Source organism: Schistocerca serialis, chromosome 2 (assembly GCF_023864345.2).
Source record: "Schistocerca serialis cubense isolate TAMUIC-IGC-003099 chromosome 2, iqSchSeri2.2, whole genome shotgun sequence".
NCBI classification, from domain to species: Eukaryota; Metazoa; Arthropoda; class Insecta; order Orthoptera; family Acrididae; genus Schistocerca; species Schistocerca serialis.
Window position 1 is genome coordinate 492,255,530 of NC_064639.1, and position 15,875 is coordinate 492,271,404.

General features: G+C 42.8%; 1 protein-coding gene across 1 annotated transcript in view; it reads right to left on the reverse strand.

Moving 5' to 3' along the window:
* Positions 1-15,562, reverse strand: part of LOC126457421 (uncharacterized) — a 33,271-nt gene extending 17,709 nt beyond the window's left edge. Inside the window, exon 1 of the mRNA XM_050093691.1 lies at positions 15,414-15,562. The gene's annotated coding sequence lies outside the window, so the exon portion shown is untranslated. The remainder of the gene's footprint in view (positions 1-15,413) is intronic.
* Positions 15,563-15,875: the final 313 nt, after the last annotated feature.

Genomic DNA, 15,875 nt, shown 5'->3' on the forward strand with positions numbered 1-15,875 from the left:
CAGCGCCTAATAGACGAATGGAGTCCAACAACCGATCATTTCCAGTCATTCCATCAGGAAGGAGGTACACGGCTCGTGCTGTCTGAAGTTCAACCATGCCTAGACGGTCAATACCGCGGTTCGATCACATGCCCACTGTTACTTTGCGCCAGGAAGGGCTCTCAAGGGAAGTGTCCAGACATCTCCAAGTGAACCAAAGCGATGTTGTTCGAACATTGATGAGATACAGAGAGACTGCAGCTGTCGATGACATGCCTCGCTCAGGCCGCCCAAGGGCTACTACTGCAGTGGATGACCGCTACCTACGGATTATGGCTCGGAGGAACCATGATAAGCAACTCCACCACGTTGAATAATGCTTTCCGTGCAGCCACAGAATGCCGTGTTACGACTTAAACTGTGCGCTACAGGCTGCATGATGCGCAACTTCACTCCAGACGTTTATGGCGAGGTCCATCTTTGCAACCATGACACCATGCAGCGCGGTACTGATGGGCCCAACAACGTGCCGAATAAACCGCTCAGGATTGACATCACTTTCTCTTCACCTATGACTGTCGCATATGCCTTCAACCAGACAATCGTCGGACGTGTTTGGAGGCAACATACTGTCCAGCGAGTGCTGTTTTCGGGTGGCATTATGTGGGGCCGACGTACGCCGCTGGTGGTCATTGAAGGTGTCGTAACGGCTGTACGATACATGAATGCCATCATCCGACCGACAGTGCAACCATATCGGCAGCATATTGGAGAGGCATTCGTCTTCATGGACGACGATTCGCGGCCCCATCATGCACATCTTGTGAATTACTTCCTTGAGGATAAAGACATCGCTCGACTAGAGTGGCCAGCAAGTTCTCCAGACATGAACCATATCGAACATGCCTGAGATAGGTTGAAAAGGGATGTTTATGGACGACGTGACCCACCAACCACTCTGAGGGACCTACGCCGAATCGCCGTTGAGGGGTGGGACAATCTGCTCCAACAGTGCCTTGATGATCTTGTGGACAGTATGCCACGACGATGCCTTACAGAAGATATCGACGTCGTGTTAAACAAACAGTATATAAAACAATCGAAAACATAGAAATGTCCACATCTGCTGCTGACAAGAAGAGGAATACTGTGAAGAACATTGCTGCAAATGCCCTCGTCGACGGCCCCTGCGTATTTGTTGGATGTAGAATTTAGCATAGACCTTAATGATACATTCAGTCATGGTAATGGTTGGCTTACTGTAGCTATTGTACGAGGTGGTTCAGGAGTTCCTAACGTGCCTGGACTTGAAAGTTTTGTAGACCGAGACATTATTGCCTACCGTACCTATCATATGGCTGAATTGGCGAATAAAGACTTTGGAAAATCAGCATATAAGTCAACTTCTGCACTAACATTGTACACTCGTAACAGAAGGAAAATATCTGTAAATGAGTCTGTATTTATTTGGATTAAAGGAAAAGGTGTATGTGAATATGTAAAATTTGTTGGTGACTGTACTTTGTATTTTCACAAATAAAGTGATCTGTAGCGTAGCTGAGAACCGGACAAGGGTACATCTAGAATCTGTCAGCATAGAGTATGTAACAGCATGTTACGTCATCACACTGAGCATTTGACCTTTGACCCCGCGCCAATAAGGCCGTCGGACGTCATCTTGGCAGCGCGCCAGCCGCGGACTTAGCGCACACTGTATGGCGACACACGCTCAAGGATTCCAGGTGTTTGGCATACAAGTTCCGTGGCTGCGATGATCCTAGCAGCCAGGACCATGTGAGTATCAACCAGCTACTCGTAAATGAGGCTCCCCACATGTCCCCAGGAGAAAAGGTTAATTGGTATGGTGTCTCGTGATCGAACTGGCCATGAAGAAGTCCACCACGACTAATCTGTTATCGGCACATCGAGTGCAAAGCTGGTGAACTCCCAGTGGCACATGTCGTACGAAATGTGGGAGGTCATGTGGAGGGAACATTTTCTATACGCAACTGTTCAGTGAATCAGGGAGTAGGTAAGACCCACACTTCTCGTAATCAGTGATAATACCAAGCCCTACGTTCAAAGCAAACTTCTCTTGAGAGCATCGACACACCAAAGCGTGTGGATTTTCGTCGTCTCTTATAAACACGGCCTTGTCTGTAAACAACACGAAAGCATGAAAATTGTAGTATTCTGTGTATTGCTGCAGTAACCAATTTGCAAAGGCTCTCTGGAATGCGAAGTCCACTTGCTGCAATAAATCCACATTCTGTGGATGACAGAGGTGCAGCTGTTATTCACCTCAAACCAGGTGACTGGGCGGATTATGTCCTGAGCTCGTGCAACACACCGACTACTATAGGCACGATTGTTACCAGCCGGCCGCGGTGGCCGTGCTGTTCTAGGCACTTCAGTTCGGAACCGCGTGACTGCTACGTCGCAGGTTCGAATCCTGCCTCGGGCATGGATGTGTGTGATGTCCTTAGGTTAGTTAGGTTTAAGTAGTTCTACGTTGTAAGTGACTGATGACCTAAGATGTTAAGTCCCATAGTGCTCAGAGCCATTTTTTTTATTGTTATCAATCGTGTGTTATACATGCTGTTCCATTTCGGCTGTTTTAGGACACTTCATACAGCCAGTATTTTCCACACTACAGTACGGAAGGATCCCGTATTTCGTAGGCGTGTATCTACAGATGCCAAATTACCGTGATATGGTTGCTGTCGGTACCGAAACGGCTTTGTATAACGTCACTGTGCTGCTGTTCCATTACATTCAGTAAACCCACGAGTGCATATTGTCCACCTCTTCATCAATAAACCTATCTACAATACCACCGTTAACGCTGCCGGAAAACAGAACTCTGCATCGAATCGAGGAGTACTGGATGTAGACAAGAGGGCAATAAGATAAGGACACTTCCGTTATCAATAGCACGTACAGTGAGCGAATGGAGACAATACACACAACGCATACCGCCGAAATTTGCACTGTTGTGCAGTATTTTTAGTGCAATACAAATACAAAAGCTAAGTGGGGTAAGAAACCAATCTAAATTTAGTAACTCTGTAACGAGCAGCCAGAGACCGCTTGTCTCTCTTACACCAAAATTCACAGAAGGAACCATGAACAACCTCTGACTGTTTGTCAGTGGAGTTCTGTTCAGACACAATCTTTTGAAGCAAAAACCTTCATATACTGAATGGTTTCCAAGATGGAACACATTTAATGTAATTCATATTTATTTTCTGTATTATTCAATACAGTGTTAGTTTTATACATGAACAACTGTTAGTAAATTTTACAAAGTGCTTGTGACAAAGTATTAATTGAAAAATACGCACATTCGCATAGAAGCATTAATGCACACTCACACAACAGCAGTTATGCTACAGTTCACAATAAATGTTGGACTACTCCATCGTCAGCTTAAATGCATTTGTGTTCCCTTACGAAACCATGTTGTGTTACTTCTGCAGCGTCCATAATCTGACCACATTCACATTTCGTTTGTAAACCTCATATATCCTCCAACCCATAAACAAAATCTAATGGTGTAGTATCTGACGATCTTGGTGGCCAGTTAATTGTACTACTGCGGTCGATACAGCGATTAGGGTAAGTGCGGCTGAGAAGTTCCCTTACAGGTCGGGTAAAATGTTAAGAGGCTCCAGCACACTGGAAGTACATTGCGGTCCACGTGGCCAGCGGAGAGTCCTCAGGGTGTTCAGTTCACTCTTCCAAAGTGTCTGAACGCATCAGTTATCCCAAAAGCAAATGTAAATTAAATGTGTTCTATCTCGAAACCATTCGGAATAGGTCTTATGTCCACATAAAGTCTTTCGCTTCAGTGGAGCATTCCTGTCATACCTCTGGATACTGAGCATTCCTTCTGGGCACCCAGTGTATATTAAACACAGCTTTCACATAGATTATCTGTGAACAACTGTTGCCATAAGAAAAAGACGTAAACATGTTTGTGCACAAATATTCCAGCACACCTTCCCCTCCTTCGCTGAATCTGAACGTTTTTCCTATTCGATTAATAAACTAAGTGTAAAATGTATTGTTAAATGTGTTAATACCGATTATTATGACATATATGCAGTACATTATGTACGAACATATGATAAATGTTTGCAGCAGTCCAGTGATATATGCTGTATTTGTGCAAAAACTTTGTGAAACTCTCACAAGCAATGGATGAGTGCTCAATATTAAATAACATTTCGTTTCAGCACCTTCAACGATTCTGAATTCTCTAGCAGTGGCTAGGCAGATTTTCATAGTAAATTTCCCTCTGTCCCCAGACACTCCTTCTCCCCTCAACTCCCCCATAGCCCTGCCCCACGAAGAGAAAAGCAGTAATTATTGGTTTAAATTTACATGACTGTGATATTTCGATGAGATCTTTGTAATACCAAAGACTATACTGCTGTATAGGTTATTAAAACTTTGGAGTTTTATAAATCTGAACGACAAAATGAATCACGAAGAAAGTGAATAGTAACGTTTTTGGTAGCAGTGTTGCCAGTAAACGGTCACAGCCGCAGATCATCTTACTAAAAAACGGATTGTCTAGTAAATGTAAGTGATGAAATTTCCATTAAAACGGTTGCAGGAAAACAAAACTTTATTCAGATTAAACGTAATTTTTAGTCACAGTTTTCTAAAATATGTATGTTAAGTAATTCACATCTGAAGTTATTAAAGAAGATAGGTAAAAGTTCTCTTCTGAGACCGTCTTGGCATTAGAGCAGTAGCGCTGCTCGTATTGGAAATGGGTAGTTCGGTTATTTTCTTCATTAGCCTCGTTAACTTCCTCAAAGACAAAAATGTAATCAGGAGCTTCCGATGTCCTCGACGGACAAAAAAGCGTCACTGTCGAACGCGATTCTTCGACAGGGGAAACAGACCCGGTTTATGAGTTAGCTAGGCCGTTCAGGGGCCTCCTTATGCTAGAGAACATGCTCACGGAGAATCACATTGTAAAGATCAGACTTGCAAACGCTGCTCATCTGCTACACACTTACGAGAACACAGCAAATGGTTCAAATGGCTCTGAGCACTATGCGACTTAGCTTCTGAGGTCATCAGCCGCCTAGAACTTAGAACTACTTAAACCTAACTAACCTAAGGACATCACACACATCCATGCCCGAGGCAGGATTCGAACCTGCGACCGTAGTGGTCGCTCGGCTCCAGACAGTAGCGCCTAGAACCGCACGGCCACTCCGGCTGGCGAACACAGCAAAAGCTGGCGTGAGCTTCCATCAGCTCAAATCTGAGTACATATTTATACAGTATATTAACACGCAATGTTCAATAAAAACAGGTCTTTAAGGTATTGTCATTGTATTTTAAACATGCTGCTCACATTGCTAATAGTCTTAAATGCACCATCATGCAACAAGCGTCCAAATATAAGATATATGCTGTACATGCAGGAACTTGCAAATAACTACAACTATAAATTAAAATCTCGTGCGTCAATTGAGCAGCTTCGTAAATGTGTGGAATAACAGCCCGTCGTTAAAACTTGCTTATGTCCATTTCTAATGTGAACACTATTTCGACATCTGATATGTAGACTATATGGGACGTACTGCTCTCTTAAGAGTTACGCACGTGTGTGTGTGTGTGTGTGTGTGTGTGTGTGTGTGTGTGTGTACACAGATTCGTAACGCAGAATGTTACGTGACTGCTTCCCCAAGCATATAGACGACATAAAAATAAGAGCGCTGGCACACTTTGTTTGGTTTCATTCCGTAAAGTCGTACGGGATCATTTTTTGCGTCAAATCGTCAAGTGAAGGCAAAGTTGTCCGAAGTGAAAAGCACGTAGTACGAATTATTTCTGATGGAAACTCAAGAACATCTTCCATAGCCTGTTAACGAAACTGGGATACAGAGTACAGTTTGCTAGTATTTTTCTCCCTTAATGAAATTTGTCATAGGTGATTCAAAATGAATGAGACAAAAAGCAAGTATTCTTGTGACTACAGTAATGACAGCAGCACACATACAAGCTGAAAGGTTATGTCTCGCGGTTACAACGGATATTCACGGATGTTCGACATGGGTTCCATTTGGGACACAGCAGATACCTATGCGATACTGCATTTTTTGTCAGACCCTTTTCAACGTAACCAATCAATGGTGTTAAATGCGCCGACTGTCTGGTAGCTTAGCCGATGTATGGGCGTACGTAAACCATGTTCTTCAGACACGCCAAAAGAAAAAATTCGTTGCTGTAATTGAGGTCAGTTGAGGCAATAAACAGAGAAAAATCTTCTCGATGTAGGTTATGCCTGCAACGATGGATTCTGTAGTTGTTTAAGGCACAGAAAAAGTTATATTTCGGAAAATCACGTTCATTTTCCGGAGAGGCATGTGAGTTTTACGTTCCCCATAGTCTCAAATTACGCTAATTAGCAATGTAAGTGAAATACGGCTTCGTCAGAGAACACAAATTCATTCACGAAACCATCCACCTCCACACTTGCTTGAAAATAAATTCGTAACTGTCTCCATTAACCCTTGCCCAACAGACGCTTGCGCAACCCACGCCGCACTGCGACACATTCACTTCCCCGATGTGGCGACGCCTGTTTTCTAGGGCTTCATATCTACACCGTACGAATGTTTTCTAGCGCCTCATTCTCGACGGATAGCCATCCTGTGGTTTTCTATTCAGATATGCATCCTATCTCCTCGAATTGCTTTCCGCATGTAGATATGTTGTAACGGTGTGGTGCCACTTGACCAAACTTGGTCCGGAACAGTCTCTGGGCAGCGATTATTGATGATTTTTTGCGTATTTTGTAACCCAACACGCCTGTTCTAGCGTAGATACTACAATTTTGAATATTAACACCAGCGATGGACAACAGCGGTGACTTTCTACGGTTTCATTCTTGCTAACCTAAAGCGTGAGACCTAAAATTTCAGTCTATATTTGCATTTCTGAAATAAAGTCATTACTGTGTTCACAGGAGTACTTTCATTTCTACCATTCGTTTTGAATTGCCTGCATATCTCTGTTTTGAGCCAACTACTCAGTTCATAAAACTGGCACTGGAAATAATAACTGCCTTCACAAAGCTTTAAAGCCACTTACTTTAACGCACAAAGGTGTGCGTCATTTAGAAACATAAATTTTCGAAAACTTTATTTATAGCTCGTACAAAATAGATATGTGTTCCAAAGTTATACTGATCTTCAAAGCAAAAAATGGTTCAAATGGCTCTGAGCACTACGGGACTTAATTTCTGAGGTGTTCAGTCCCTAGAACTTAGAACTACTTAAACCTCACTAACCTAAGGACAGCACACACATCAATGCCCGAGGGAGGATTCGAACCCGCGTCCGTAGCGGTCGCACGTTTCCAGACTGTAGAGCCTGGAACCGCTCGGCCACACTGGCCGGCCCTGCAAAGCAGGCACGAGCATTGTGTATAACCCGTTGCCAGCGATGTGGAAGTCGTAGGATACTCTTAGCAGTTCCACTTGTGTTGACAGTTCGAGCGGCATGGTCTATCGCCCGACGAATTTGTAGCAGTTCTGAAGCGAATGCCGGTAAGTGTTTCCTTCAGTTTAGAAATCGAGTTGAACTCACGAGGGCTGAAGTCAGGGGAGTGCAGTAGGTGGTATACCACTTAGAAGCCCCATCAGCCAAACAAATCAGTAACAGCTTGCACTGTACGTGCTTGAGCATGTTCTGCAAAATGATGGTCAGGTCCTGCAGAAAGTGGCATCACTTCTGTCTCTCAGCTTGTCGTAGGTTGTGTTCCAAAAATATACAGCATAGAGACAGAAATGATAACACTTCCTGCAGGACCTGACCATCATTTTGCAGGACAATTCTCAATCACGTACAGTGCAAGCTGTTACTGATTTGTTTGACTGATGGGGCTGCTAAGTGCTATACCACCCACTGCACTCCCCTGACTTGAGCCCTCGTGAATTCAACTTGATTTCTAAACTGTAGAAAATACTTCACGTCATGCGCTTGACCTGTCAACACAACTGGAACTGCTAGAGTATCTTACGACTTCCACATCGCTGGCAGCGGGTTACACACAATGCTGGTGACTACTTTGAAGGTCAGTAAAACTTTGAAACACTTATCTATTTTGTACGAGCTGTAAATAAATAGTTGCAACTATTAAAGTTCCAACCGCCGTATTAATAAAATCAAACAATGAGAGAGCTACGTCACATCTGAATTCCGCGCATCTTCAGTGCAGTAATGTGGTCAGTGTAAATAAGTGTTCTACACCGATTCTCACTTTCATGATGCCTGCATACAATAACAAAAAAATTATCACACAAACCTCTGTGTACTCTAGATTTGCACATTTTGTGACGAGTTTGTTATTTGCTGTTAAATGAATACGTGTTTAAGTTGTTACGTTTTATTCCACATTCATGAATTCCGTTTTACTTAGAATCTGTAGATCAGACACAGGCATACCTCTCTTTTTCGTGAATATACGTTGTGAAAGTCTACTCTCTTATTGTATGACTCCTTTTATACTTCCTTGAGGACCTCATCGCTATCGATCTGCAGCGGAAAAAAGTGTTTTGAATCTAATCTCCCGATCCATGAACATGGTTTCCCTCACCGATGTTCTTGGTTGAAAGGTTCTCAGTTTTCTTGGGATTCTCCACAAGTTCATCAGAGACAAGTCTCTGACGAACTTGTGAAGATATTGAGGCCAAGAGCGCCAGTCATGAGTGCTATCAGCTCTTATATATACTGATCGCCAAAGTACTTATCTAAATTATTGTGAACTTACAGCTGGCTACTGTAGACACCACATTAAAAATTCCCAAATGTTTTTAGATGTCATTAAGCAGATGATGATATGCCCAAGTGAAATTGTGGTCAGCATCGACGTGGTTCCGTATTCACGTAAGTACTGATGAAAGAGACATGACTGGTGGAACAAATATGGGTTTACCACTTTCTCCGACCATAGCTAAATTTTTCATGAAGGGCTGTCAACAGGGCTGTCTGCTTCATCAGATATGCTGACGATCTGTTTTAATTTGGTCGCATTGCAGTGAAGCGCCACAGCGGATGATTGGCTATGAATGGTATACATATGACGCTAGCAGAAATAATTTTTTCACGCAATAGAAAGGCCGGTTGCCTGTTGCGTAAGTAAAAGAAAAAATTCTAATTCGTTGTTTGTTGAACACAATATAAAGGACAGATGGCCAGTTACATAAATGTGAAGAGAAAAGCCGATGTGTTGATTGATTAAAATGATGAGTGTATGTAGGCTGCCAAGGATGGGAGTATCACGGAATGCCAGCATTTGGGGCGGTGCATAGGAGTAGGTTTGTGTGGGTGGATGCTTGGAGGACAATTTGGAGAGACTGAAGAGGTCATGTGGTTCTAAACCAAGCCTTAGGATGTAGGTGCGGGGGGGGGGGGGGGGATTGGGGAGGAAGGGAGCCTTGAGAAGGGAGGGAGGGCAGGTTCTCTTAGATCTGTTAGGATGGGTATATACCAGCGTGAATTACATTTACAGGTGAGGTGAGGAGATTAAAGTTCATTTGGAAGAGGACGTGGAGAGTGTGGAGGTGTTGTATTGGCGAATATGGTGGTAGAAATGCAGCAGAATATCAAGAATGGAGATCAATAGGGAAAATAGTGGGTAGTTAGCGTATAGTTTGCGGGTAACGCACTACATTCGGAGGTGTCCAAGATGGAAGAGCAGGGCGAGGAAATTTATAACTTGGTAGATACTTCGTATAGGGAAGGGTAAGTGGGTCTGATGGGTCTGAGCAGAGTGCGCGGTGTTCGAGGATGTGTAGGGTGTGATGAAAAAGGAGCGGAAATCCATGCAACGTTTGTGTAGGGGAGGATGTGTCAGATCAGGGATTTATAGGTATGCAGGATTGTGGAGGGGTGCAATCCCCACGTTTGGCCAGTTAGTAATTTTACAAATTTTAGTCTGTAACGGGCCTCCTGTTGAGTGGTTAGTAGATGGGGCTTTCATGTTAGTTGGCTATCAAGTATTAGCCCACGGTATTTTAGTGTGATAGTTAATTGGGTAGAATGGTTGTAAATTATGAGGTAAAAGTTGTGGGTGTGAAAGTTGTGTGTGGTTGTTGCCTAGATTTTGGCATGGCTACTTTTGACTAACCACTGGTCGCTTCAGAAGATGAAATGATTAAGATGGAGCTGAAAGGTTCTTTGGGATTTATGGACGGTTGGGTACAGGGTTGTGAAGGCGGAGTCATCTGCATACTGGAGGAGACGAGCAGCAGGAGGTAGCTTTGGCATATCAGCGGTATAGAGGACAGACGGGAGAGGTGAGAGGATAGATCCTTCGAGCACAACTGCAATGGGGAAAAGATATGTAAATTGGTGTTGTTTACGGTGACATAAGAAAGCCGATTAGGGAGAAAGGATGCAATGAGGCAGATTTAATCAATGGGAAGTACAGAGACCTACAGTTTAAAGAGAAAGGCAGAATATTATACATCGTCATATTGAATCTGAGTAGTCAAGGGAAGGCACGATTCGGTTACGATTGTGGACGAGGCCGTAATCAGTTACTATTGGTTGCCTTTTACAGTTACACACATTTATTTTTAAAACAGTAATTTCAGACCCAACAATAAATTTGAAAAATGCCACACGTTATTAATGAGGAATAAACGACTGTGTAAATAATAATGTTTTCAGTGCGTAACAATTTAGCAAATCACCATAAAATACAGATACAAATAATGTTTAAAACAACAAAAAACAAGCCACTATGATCACGGCTGAAGGCATTACAAGCCAACAATGGCAATAATTTAAGAATGATTACGAACTCGCTGCAGTTTACAACTTACGGATATTGAAATATTAAAAGATAAGTGGCCACAAACACAGAAAAAGGTAACAGACTCCAGGAATGGCAGTAAATAAGGTTTTAATGCTTACTTCTAAATCACAAATACCAAATTATTTTTTGAAAGCAAATGACCACAATCAAGGCTGAAGGCCTAACACGCCAGTAACGGCAATAATATTTAAAGAATTTGAAATCCGCTGTAAAATAGCAAATACAATAGCAAAAGTTAATTAAAAAAAACAAGCAACGGATCCAGACGGTGCTCCAGGAATCGACCTCTGAGAAGGTCCGACAACAAACACTTTCGCGAGCGATGAGATAGGCAGCCAAGAGTTGCATTCACTTCACAAGATGGTAACTCAGACTAGTGGCAGTCTAATTAATGACTAATGATAATCTTGCTGAAGCTACCTGAAGTCCGATATACCAAATGCGACGATATAACAATACGCCAAGGCATGAACCGTTGGTCAGCACTACGTCTGCAGAATACTGTGTTTAGAGCACCCGGAAAGAGAAAGGGACCACTGCCACATTTCCGTCCGATTCCACAACCCGAAAATCTGAACAAACAAGTCAAGTACAGAGCACCAGACAAACTAACAGTACTAAAACGCCACTCGATCTGCGTGCGAGGCAAAACCGAAATGTAACCAACCAGAATCAGCAAACCACGCGTCATTGCGGAAACAATCACAAAGCGAGCCAAAACCAAGTATCAAATGAGTGACATTAAATTCATTAGGCACACAAACGCACACTGAATTTACTGTGACAACTCTGACAACGGTTGGCAAAATGAAACAAATCTCTTCACTGCTTTATTAATTCACAGTTGAGTAAGCAACCCGTCTAATCACTGAGCCAAGTGCTTTTAACACAGTAAGGACTTCAAGTACTAACTGGTACGCAGATCCACCAGACTGCGCATAACGGCGCGATGATCATCTGTCAAAACATCACATACGTATTACGGGGCCCTAACGGGTGACTGACTCCGCTCTACTTGGATTGAAATGCACTCATCTTAAGCTTGCTGGATACAGTTTACGACGAGGTCGTGCACCCTCGTGACCACAGCCCTTCCATCCGGCAGTCCATACGTGCCGCCGCCAGCGATCCTGGCGTGTTCTGGCACTGTGCGGACCTGGCTCCTCCTGAGTCCCCAGCCGAACTGGCACACTCACACGACACGCAAAAACAACGACGTCGCCCCAAAGATAGGGCAACAGTTACTACATATCGATAACCGCCGCTGCTGCCACTAGTGGACAGGCAACGCATGCGAAACGAATGACGCCAGTCAAGACGAGAAGACGACAAACAACCGCAACCATGCCAACTAAAGGATACAGTCTTGGCCTCCAACAGAACCAACTTGATAAAGAAAGAGCACAGAGGATTACTTCTCATAGTTTACCGCCTCATGTAAGCGGCTAGGCTGTAAAGGACGCTGGCCACTATGTGCAGACGTGAGAAATGGGCGCAGCGGGCGCCACCTCAATATGCGCCTCTCCGTGACGTAATGCAGCCGATCAGAGGCCGTCATCTGCGCATAACCGTGGGAGTTTCGCCAGGTTACAACTGTCAGACGTAGCACTTGACGAGTATCTATTAATAGGAAATTATCGGAAGATTGGGATTTTATCTGAATTTGATACGACAATTATACATGTAACTTTTTATCTGGCGTCTCCATGGAGAAAGATAACGTAGCACCTTTATACCTACTTGCGCTGTCAGATTTCCGTAAAACATTATGATCTAATCTATTTTTTCTAAGGTTTATTGCAAAGTAAATACATACACTATAATTATTATCGAGCTTAGGTTCGACTTATAGACGTATTTTCGTGTGTAGCGATGAAGGCTAAGATGTTACTGTACCCTTGATCAATGAAGATTATTTTATGTTATTGAGCAATCTTTCGCAGCCCTAAAAAATAATTCGTTTTAGACGAGATATGCATAATAAAAAGATATATGTTGACTTAATACCTCGTGAAATATGATAAATACATACCACATTCAGTGAATATGTGCCTGATGTATAAATTATCTATAGTGCAAAGAACTAAAATCACATGTAGGATATTGTGTAGATAAAGTTTAAGTTTATCAAGCGATTGAACAATACAGGTGCCCTCACAAAGTTCATGGACATGTACGCATAAACAGTTGCACGAAAACTATTTCCTCAATGTGCCTTCAACGAAACCATCAAAGGTAAGCCTATGGCTAAAAAAGTAAGTAGTTTTTTTTCACATGTTCCTACAGGAGATGGTATTGATCAGAATTACAAGGAATTACACATATGGTAATTATTTACTCAAAATATGGGCCATTTTACTTGTGACGAATAGTGTATTGTATGAAGCATGAATTTCAAGAAATGGCATAGTAAATTACCACATAACAAATTACGAATGTGTGGATAGTTGTAAATCGTCGAGCAATCATGTAAGTGAAGCATTATTGTCATTTTTTGGGAAAAAAGGGTTGATGGCAGAATGTTAAGGCCTTACACCGTTCCAAGCAGATTAATGGGTGCTGTCTATCATCGATATCCGTGCGATGAGTTACTAGAGCTACTGAACAATATACCCTTGCGGAAAGACCACGGCTATAATTTTTTTATGACGGGACACCACCCCATTTTCCGTGGATCGTGTTACGGTATCGCTCCACAACGACGATGGATTGGTAGTGTGGCCTTCCCGTTCATCAGACATGAGTTCATTGGTTTTCCGGCTGTCGAGACATCTAAAGACATCGGATTATGCCCAGTCAATTGACAGCGTGTAAACGTTACAGAAGTGTGTGACCGATGGATGAGACGCAATTCGAGTGGAGCAAGGTGTATTTGAAAGAGTGCTTGATTCACTGGGAAGCAGGGCCCTAGGATGTGTCAGTATGTGTAGTAACCAAACGCAGCACTGCCTATAGTGTATACATCTCCATAACAGACAGAAGGGAATGAGAAGACAGACTGGCCAAAAATGCAACGTGTATTAGTTTCTAGGCATTTATTTTCAGAAAGTTTTCTCCTGGTGTTGAGCAGTGCTACCTCCTGTGGAAAAATGTGATACTTTGTGTGGACTTTTTCTGGTCGCATTAGTCACAGTCCAGAAACAAACGAAATGCACGTAAAGAAATGCTACATTTCACTGTGTTGGATAACATATTCAAGAAAGTTTTTGCAGCACGCTATTAACCTTTAGCAGCAGATTTCTCGTACATTGTGCTCTGCAGGAACTCTGTTCCACTGGAGGAGGCCAGGGGGATTCTAATGTGCACATAAAGCACTTCCTACTGTATAAGCCTTGCTTATCGCATTAGAAGGTGGCTCCGTGCAGAGATTGATAGGAGAGCGTGGAGGGGATGAGGTTTGCGGAAGAGTGGAGGAATGAGGGAGCGAAATCCGTATACCTAACAGTGCTTCTTTTGGCTACGTTACATCTTTCTATACGCTCAAATCTATGAGGAGAATAATCTACTAAAAAGTACATTAGAAACTATTTATTTATACCTAGGAACACTTCCAATCCCCAAAATCCTTCACGATGTGTCATTCACAGTTGTTAAATCCAATAGATGCTCTGTTCAGTGGCTTTGTTAAGCATAATAAGCTCACATAAATCAAGTTGTGATACTAAATAAAGCAAGCACTTTATTACTGTTGTAAAATACTTTTCTCACTGAGTTAAATGTCAAAACTTTGTGAAACATTGTGATGATTACAATGTAATCCATTTTAATGTGTGTTAATTCCTAGGGGACGAAACTGCTGAGGTCACCGGTCCGGACCGGTCGGTGTGGCCGAGCGGTTCTAGGCGCTTCAGTCTGAAACCGCGCAACCGCTCCCGTCGCAGGTTCGAATCCTGCTTCGGGCATGGATGTGTTCTAGGGGACTGATGACCTTAGATTTTAAGTCCCATAGTGCTCAGAGCCATTTCACTGGTCCGGTTATCCATTTTTCTAATTTTTATTGCAAAAGTGAACACATACAGCTTAATCGTTATCCAGTCAATGTTTTCGAGTGTAATTCCGAGTTTAATTGGTTGAAAAGATGCTACTCTAACACTTTCGCAGGTAAAGCATCTAAAACTCATTATTTTAAACGGGATACGCGTTATAAAAACGAATACGTTGGCTTAAGACACAGTTAAATATGAGAAATACATTCAAAATTCAGAAAATATGTCTGTGATGTATGGATCACTTATAATGCAAAACAAATTTAAAACAATGTGTAGAATATGGTGTACATACCGTTCAAGCTTAATAAGCGATTGCGCAACGCAAGTTGTCCCACATCGTGTCTTGTCATTTTCGTATTATTAAGAGCATGAAAATTATTTGCTTCTCGCGATTTCAACGAAGCGTTCAAGGATAAATCTATGGCTAAGTACTAATCATTTTTTGAAACGTTGTTTCACTAAGCACATATGGGACATTTTCCCAGCGCTTTATTCACGCAATAGTCCGTAAGAAATGCAATGCCCATAACAAACTGCTGCATTTCATTGCAGTGTATATCATAATTAAGAAGTGTTTTATAATACAGCACTTACCTTTATATGTAAGTAACAAATATGAGCATCACACTTGAGTCTCAGAGTTTTCGCAACTTTTTCTCCAAGAGGTATGTAGTGCTAGAGAACTCCGGTGGTAGTCTGATGCCCTGATACAGGACGTTCCACTTTACAAGTGTTCTTGGCACTGGACGTCGGCTCCAGCGCATTGTGTGGCGAGGAGGCATTGCGGGGGGGGGGGGGGGGGGGGGGATGGGGGCAGCGATAGGGAACTGTGGAAGGGATGGGGCTTGCGTAAGCGTCCGAGGCCGAGAGGAGGCAAGTCATCTTGCGTTGTCGTTGTCGTGGTGCTGCCGACGGCTGTCAGGCTCATGTGGCCACTGGGTATCGTCCTATACGTTCAAATGTGTGAGGAGAATAACAAACGTAATCGATTTCGATTGCTCGTCTACTACAGGGAAATATTTCTTCACAAGTGACGACACTGCTTCGGCTGTTACA